The following is an 8,618-nucleotide window of genomic DNA, read 5'->3' on the forward strand; positions in this document are numbered from 1 at the left end:
TCGTAGATTATGGCGTGCCAAGGGCAACCTGCATATACTCGTACAGTCTTGCGGCCGACTCGCTAGCGGCGAGGCGTTAATTAGTCGCGATCACCTTTTCCAAGCGCAGCATTGATGTCGGTGACAGAGGTGTACAGCTCCGCGTGCCCTTGGCCCGTCGTATGCCAAGCGTTTGCTTCTGAATCGCCCCTACGGCGTGTGTTTAACCTCGGGGTCTGTCGCTTCGGGCCGTGTCGATTTAACGTGGCTCCCGGTTTTACGCGTACGTAAGGCGTGGGTATATAGGTGGTGGTCGAAACGGAAAGGCACGTATTGAGCTGGCGCTTAGCCTTGGGACCGGCACGTTATTGACAGGGATATAACGACATTGATTTATTTGACGGCATAATTGTCTCGAATGAAGTGCTCTGTTCCACTATTGCTGGGGTGCGATGATTGTCAAATGGAACATACATTTGTTCGCCATGCAGTGTATGGTTACACTGCAGTTTTTCGCAGGACGCATAGTCACCGTAACTGCTTGCTCCCGTATAAGTCTTGTAGGTTAGTTGCCCGTGGTTGTAAGGAACATTTTGATCGATGCGCAAACATGCTCGTTCGCAAAGGTTTATCTGATGTGTCGAACGCTTACTTCCGCTAAGCCAGTGGTGCCATCTGCGGCTCCAGCTGTGCATGTTAAATTTATGCGGAAAGTACATACCCCTTAACCACGTTAGCGGAGGCCAATGTATTGCAGCTTCGACCTCGGCAGCCCTACTCTTTTTGAGGGCTTCAAAAGATCGGCCTTGTATAGGCTCATGATCTTGCGTGTCCTCGAATAGCCGTTCGCAGGGAACGTATAGGTCACGGCGTCGCCTGCGAATTTCCCCTTTTGCGCCGACGTCCACTCGGCAATGTCTGGCCTACATATCGGGATCGGCTGTGTATGCGCGACGGATGCCGCACGAGAACGGAACAGCGTAGTTTTGCCCTTGTGCGTGTGTATGCTTTGACGCTATCTGGAATGCGCCCATTGTTCTTTTATGGCACGCGAACGCTCGTCTATACATGCGCACACCCACGGCTGTAGTGCACGTCGTCTGTCGGAGGCATGCGCCCGCTCAGTCGTTTACTTCTCCATCGTTGCCCAGTGGGGGTGCGCTGCTGGCCCGGAGTTGCGCGTACCGTTTCTGTACGGCGACATTCTTTCGTAGTCGTCGTTGTTCTCGTGGAACCAATGATGGTATCAAGTATGTGGGAGTGTCTCTGCGCGCCATCTGAGCCGTGCGAGTTTGTCTCTGGAGTGAGACTTGGACGTCATCGCTGCGCCCGCTGGGACGTGCGTGATCCGTGGCGGCGGGCCTACAGTTTCAACGGAAGCTCCGCCAATGCACACATGTGCACTCCCCGTCTTGCAGCCTTCCCTTTCTTTATCTATTTCTTTATAATTCGATGTGATATATATATATATATATATATATATATATATATATATAGAGAGAGAGAGAGAGAGAGGGGCTGCCTGGTGATCATCAAGGTTGCTGAGATATTCGCCGTTCATCCTCACTCCTTAGCTTTCCAAGTCTAATAGCTTGAATAGTCCTTCCAAGCATGCATTGAATAGCATTGGCGAGATTGTGTCTCCTTGTCTGACTCCTTTCTTGGTAGACAATTTTTCTGCATTATATTCTGGAGAACCAAGGCAGCTGTGGAATCATTGTGGATATTTCCCAGGATATTTATGTATGCCTCTTGTACTCCTCGATTACGCGATGCCTCCATGACTGCTGGTATCTCTAGTGAATCAAATGCATTTTCATTATCTATGAAAGCCATGTAGAGAGGTTGATTGCACTGCGCAGATTTCTCGATTACCTGATTGATGACATGGATGTGATCCATTATGAGTATCCCTTCCTGGAGCCAGCCTGTTCTCTTAGTTGATTGAAGTCAAGTGTTGCCCTAATTCTATTGTAAATTATCTTGAATATCTTATAGATTACTGGAAACAATCTCTAATGGGCCTACAATTCTTAAAAATTCTTTAACGCCTTCCTTCTTATGGATTGGTATAATGGTGGAAAAGCGCCGTCATGTACGGCATCCACCCGTATACACCGGTGTCGTTTGGAGAGACCCCCGTATAAGTCACTAAAATACGAGGTTTCACGTTCTCGCCGACGTCCCAGGAAGGCGACCACTCCCTCCAGGCGCGCGTCGGAGACGGGGCGAGAGATCTTCGTTTGTATTTGGGAGAGGCAAAGACGTCAAGGTAGTTCGCGGTGCTGATTTACGATCGTACGCCCTATGACCGACAGCTGTTCTGTTGCAGAGCGATAGCAGGTGGTAATCTTGGTGCGCGATGCTTGAGGAGAGGCAGCGCGGCACAGTTACCTCAGCGGGTCGGGTCCATCCCATCGGTTCCATCCCATGACGTATAAAAGAATAGCGCCGAGGCAACAAGATTTTTTCTTTCTTTTCTACCCAACAAATACGTCTTTGTTTGAATAGCTTTCGCTCGTCGCGTGAGTGGTGGCTTCTCTGGGAATGTAACGCAGTGCCCGTATAGTGAATTTTTCCTCGTGCAGGCGACTGACGCAACATTACACTCACGACCCGATCGCTTCTATTACCTTGTTCGTGTAAGCGACGCGCTCGTCAGTGGCGCGTGGAACAACACGGCGTGTCTAAAGCACCGGCCTGCTCTTGGCCGGGCGAACTGCCTGCCGGCCGTCTTCGGATCGCGCGCGCGCGCATCATTTCGGCGCGCCCTACTTTTCCTCCCACTTCGTGGCGCGCACGCGGTGCATCGCTCGTTCGCTCGCTCGCCGGCCGGTGATGCGTTGTCGGCGTCCCCACGGCGGTCGTTCGCGTTTGCTCGGCCTTCTTCCTGCTCATCCTCGGTGCCCCGGTCTGATGTGCACCGGCTGTGTGTGCGTGTGTGTGCGCGCTCGCGCGCTGTCTCGCCGTTCGTCCCTCGTATATTCTCTGGAGCCAGCCCCCGATGGCGGCCCCTTTCCTCCGTTCGGTCGGTGTGCAAAGTACACGTGCGGATGGCCCATTCCTCCCCCCGTCTTTTTCTCGACTTGTTTTCATTTTCGCTTCATCCCATCTTCCAATCCATTCGGCCCCTTTATTCGTTCCTGGCTGATCGTTTCCGAGTTTCTCGTGAACTTCTTTTCTCCTCTCTCTCACAAAAAGGACTAACGCGATGGAGGTATTTCTCGCGTTCTGTTCTTTCTTTCTTTCTTTCTTTCTTTCTTTCTTTCTTTCTTTCTTTCCTGCGTCGTCTTGGCGACGTGGCCGCGAAAGATGTGTCCGGTTTTACTTTGTGTGTGCCGCCTATATTCCGCTGACATAGATTGAAGACTCGAGCTGTGGCCGCAGCTGAGGCAAAAGGTCATTTACTCTTTGCGGTCCGAAAAAATAAAAAAGAAAAAGCTCATCCTCTTTTTTTTTTTGTTGTTGGATGTTGCCTTAGCGGTATTTCGTGTTTCGTTCAGTGGCTAGTTCGGCGGGAGAGAGATGGTGGCGCAGTGCTCTGTTCTTTCATTCGCTTTTCTTTTTTCACCCGACGCTCTCATGGCGTCGTCATTGGAGCGTCATTTTTATGGGACGCGCCGCGACCGTCGTCGAGCTGCGCGCCGCGTTGCGTAACCGTCTTTCTCCGCGTTCAGCCCCGCCCGTCTCTCTCTATTTCCGAAGCGAGGACGCTCATGTGTCTTCTCGTTACACTGAAAAGTTACTCGAGAAGAACCGTCCACCCTCCCCCAATCCCCCTTCTGTAGCGCGCTCTGCGCGTTACGCAGTGTTCCCCTTTATTATTGCTCAGATGTTAGGAGGAGGACCCGTCATCGTGAGTGAGTGAGCAAAAAGAGCGGAGCCATTTCCCGCCTGTATAGTACGTGGTCGAAGCTCCAGGGGGCACGAGGTTGGACGGGGGTCGGCCTCCGTTTTATCTTGCCGCAAAGCGCCCGCTGGCTCGAGAGGGGCCACTGGACCGCGTGACCGATTGGCGCGTTTGAGGACGCTCGCGAGGAAGAAAAGTCGAACGTCGTCCCCGCGCTTAGGCAGTACATGCGCGCAGCCGAATCTTTGCAAGTTGACGAATGGTCTCCGCCTCGATCAGCGCGCGGTGCGCGCTCCCGTTGTTAGTGTGTGGCGTCAGCGCGTCTTCCGTCTTTCCTGCTATAGCTGTTGGTTCCCTGGTCGAAGCTGTTGCTTCAGTGCCCGTGTTTGCCTAAGCCTCTTCGATGCGTGGCCATCGTTCCTCTTCCTGCTGGCTGCTCGGGGAGCCGTTCGGGTGGTCCTCGGCGATTGGTTTACTTGGGTCACTTATTGGAAATGCGATCGTACGGAAGATTATACGGTGTTTGGAAATGTAAATGTCCTCCTCGGCGTTTAACCTCGTTGTGGAATCTCTCGAGTCTTCTCTTGTTGTTCTGTGCGCATCGCGGATGCACGACCGGGCTTTTCTTTCAAGAGGGAAGCGAGCCTTCCTTACTTTTATTGCTTTCTCTTTCATCGAACCCCCGCGGACTCCGAGCTGTGCGCGAGAGAAAGGACCCGCTCCCTCCGTTCGGTTCCTGGAAGTGACCCAGTGACGACACTTCGAAGCTTCGAAGTGTCAGGTGACGTTTCCCGGGCCTGGGGGGCGGCGACGGGGATGGAAACCGCGGTTGGAAAAGCGCGGGACGGGCAGACTCGCCCCACCGGCCCTAGAGACAGGACTACTTTTTTACCGGCTAAAACTGAACATATTGTGTGTTTTTGACTTGGTTTTTTGACCTTCTTAGAGTAATTAAAGTTTTAAATGTTCAACTGCGTTCGACCCGTTATCTAGCTGGACAGCGGACGCTTTGATCCCGTCAAGTGCGATCCGCGAGGCCAGCATACTTGTGGACACGTGCCTCGACGACCGTCCGCGCAGGAAAGTCTGATTTGCGTCCTTGGGCCACGTTTCACGTGACACTGAAACGCAAATACGAATAGCGCGGGTTTTCTTATAGCTTTTTTGATGCCGCCCCTGATTTAACTTAAGAGCGTTCAAGTCCACGCCGCGAAACTGCGGGCTAGGACTTACGCATAGTCATTTCGGTAATGCGTGAGGGACCATTTGTCTTCAAGGTTTAGAAGTCGGCGTTACAGCAGCTGATACTAAATGATACGGAGGCGGGGCGCCGAGTAAATTATCTTGTATTTGCAAAAATGCTGCGACTTGATTAGACAGCGTTGGATGCCTCTGAGCAACTGTTGACCGAAGTGCTCATGCATGCCAGCTTCGGACCCGCCGTGGTTGCTTAGTGGATATATGGTGTGGATCTGCTATGCATGAGGTCGCGTTATCGAAACCCAGCCGCGGTGGCCGCAAATGCGAAAACACCCGTGTACTTAGATTTAGGCGAACGTTAAAGAACCCCAGGGGGTCCAAGTTTCCGGAATTGGCGTGCCTTATAATTAGATCGTGGTTCTGGCACGTCGAAGAATAGGTCCAGTCAGGAGACAGATTGTCTCATTTTGCCTCGCTTCGTGGGCATTTCTTGAAATGTCCGAATAAAAACGAAATCTTAAAAAAAAAAAAAAAACAGAATGAATTTTTTTTTTTTTTTAAGCCAGTTTCAAGTGTCTCGAAGGAAAGTGCATTTAAGGAGGTCGCGGTGCAGCGGCAAGCTTGAGACTTGCATAGCACCTTTTTGTCGTTATCATTAGGAGTGTAAAAGTGGAGAAAGTGTGTGGGAATTGTGGGACGCCGGTCACCTGGTAGTGTAAAAGAGGGAATGGATAGCGTATATATATATATATATATATATATATATATATATATATATATATATATATATATATATATATATATATATATATATAGTGCACCTGACGGTGGTTTGCTCTGGGCCAGCGTCAGTCGCACCAGCGGCAGGGCGCATATCCAGTGAGCTCTTGAACAACACTTTGGAATGTGTTGAACGCTGCTTTAAATCATGGATCGGATTCCTCAAGAGGTGCGATGTAAAGCTGTCACATTTACCGCTAAATCACCGTTAAATTTTATGTAATCTTGCGAAGACTTAGTATGGACTAATATATAACATATAGATCAATAAACGACCAAGAACTGCAGGCGAAATCTCTCTCTCTCCCTCCCTCTCTCTCTCTCTCTCTCTCTCTCTCTCTATGATTTTCGGTAACGACGCTCCTCACGTGAAAAAGTGTTCCAAGAGCTAATACGCGCTGAACCGCCTTTCCGTGTCGCTTGTGCCTGTGGTAGTATGCAAGTCCCTGTGGCGAAATTTTAGTGCGCGCGAAGTATTTTGAAATTTGAGCATGAAATCATCCCCAAGAAAAGGGGCCGAAAAGTACGAAGCATCACGAACACAAAAAAAGAAGTAGCTTGCGATGTTTTCGTCTATATTGTTTTGTCGCCATTAAGAAACGCTCCACGGCTTAACGTTTCTGCATTTTAGATTGACCACAAGCACACAGAGAGCGGTACAGCACGGATTGCGATCTGGAGGGGCAAAGAGCTCTTCTAGATCAGGCCCAGCGTGCAGCCAGCGCCAGTGGAGCTCTAGAGTCTGCACCAAGGGCCTTAGGCAACCTTTTCCATTCCGTTATTTTCCCTGTTCAATAAAGATTTCCTCCTCACACACGCAGTGGCCGCCACCGTCGCTTTAGCTCCTGACCATATCTTCCCGCCACGTACGAGTCCAGTACGTGTGCCGCAAGCTAAAAACATACGTCTTTTGAGGGACACTTTTTTCGGCGCAAGATGATTGGGACGAGGTTGCCGCGAGTGTTTTGCGACTCGGTGGTCACACTTGGAACCTGTCATGCTGCTGGCAGCCGTGCCACAGTGGCACACACCGGGAAAGACACGCGTCGCGCACAGAAGACGTTGTGTCCGTCGCCAACCTTGCCTTTCAACGGGCCTCGCGTGTGTCGCCGCTGTTGTTTACGTCCGCCCGGGGGCTTCGTCGCCACGTCAACGACTGACAGGAGGAGGTCGCCGTGGCTTTTATGGCTGGTGGCAGTGTTGGCGCAGGCGTCTCTGCCCCCCGGGATCGCAGGAATGCGGGGCACAACAGCGCCCCCCTCCCTCGCCCTCCCTTTTATGTTTCCCTCTTGCCTTGTGTTGTGGCGAAGATGCACCACGTCGCGGTCTTTTCGAAAATTGCTCGCCGCCAGTTGGTCGTTCGCCCTGCCGTGATAGAAAGGACCGGGGCTCGCCGCCTGGCGCTCTGGGCTGTTTCCAAGCGCGAGTCAGCCTAGCTAGCTTCACGGAGAGAAAGCTGTCCCTGGCTGCGGTGGCGCTTGCTTCTGTTGTGCATTTGTGTTGTGCCACTGCTTATATATTTGTGTGTGTGGGAGGGAGGGGGGGCGAGGGGTAGCTGACACTTGCCCCGGAGGCAGGCAAGGCAGGCGCGCATTGGGCGCCTTCTGTGTTGCGAGCGCGTCCTTCGCGAACTTGCGTCTCCGACACTTTTGCTTTATACCGCATTTAGCCGCCGCGACGTTTTCCACATTTTCGGCGAGGCTTGTTCGTCCTGCTATATATAGCTCGGGAAATGCTGACTATATTTACTTGAATAACGGGAATATTGGAGACTATCAAACAACCTGCTGTGTAATTCCTTAGCTGGGGCTTTCCTTTGTTATTATGCAGCAGCAGCAATTATAACAGTAACATTTGTAATAGTAGTAGTCATAATAATTATGTAGCTATTATTTGCTTTGGTATAGCTGTGTACACGGACAGGCCAACAAAGCTTTGCGTTCATAATCCGTCTGCGTAGGTGCTTCTTGGTAATACTTGCCTAAGTACTTATGGCTAGAGGGGTGAAGTCGATTCGTTGTGCTGAAAATAAAAATAACCGCAATATGGCGAAATAGTGACTCTGAGACTACTAAATGGTCGCCGTCTCGCAGGCAAAAATCCTCTGAATATACTGATGAGCTGTGCCTTTTTTTCTTTCTTTTTCTTTGTTACACTTCCTGTATGGTGGAATTGCCGAGCCGCCAATGACAACAGCTGCTATCGTACTCGAAGCAGTCTTCCATCAACGCCTCCGGCGTGCGCTGTCTCGAGTCTTTCAAGGACCTGGAACTTGTTTCTGGCTATTTAGTCATTCGGCAACTCCCGGCTTCGTAAGTTGTCCGTCCACGTAATTAGTAATTTATTGGCCGAAACCCACTCGTTGTCGTCTAGGGCTCATTTATTTTCCTCCTTGGCGCCGGTAGCGCACTCTGCGAATAGCTGCAGCTATAGTGCTGCTCGGTGCCATGCGGCTGTCTGTAAGTGCTCAACTGCTTCCGTCCAGTAGGTGGTACCTCTCCCGCTTTTCTTCTAGAAATACTGCAAAAGCGTCCGCACTAGTTTTGTTGCTTTTGATTTCCTACAAGACCCCACTTGAACGGGCTCTCCAAGTCGTCCCTCCTTTCCCTCATCTTTCCTTTCTTCTTTCTGTTTTGCATTACCCGCATATAGCATGCACACGCAGCATCTTTAATGGACGAATGTGTACTATATGACGCTGCTCACTTTGCGTGATTGTCTGTATGGTAGACGCTGCTGTTTACTTGTAATGATGATGCGTGTACTTGCTCTTTAAAGCAGTGGTGTTAAGGAAGCGTTATTTTCAATT

The sequence above is a fragment of the Dermacentor andersoni genome, chromosome 6, assembly GCF_023375885.2.
Source record: "Dermacentor andersoni chromosome 6, qqDerAnde1_hic_scaffold, whole genome shotgun sequence".
In the NCBI taxonomy this organism is placed as follows: domain Eukaryota; kingdom Metazoa; phylum Arthropoda; class Arachnida; order Ixodida; family Ixodidae; genus Dermacentor; species Dermacentor andersoni.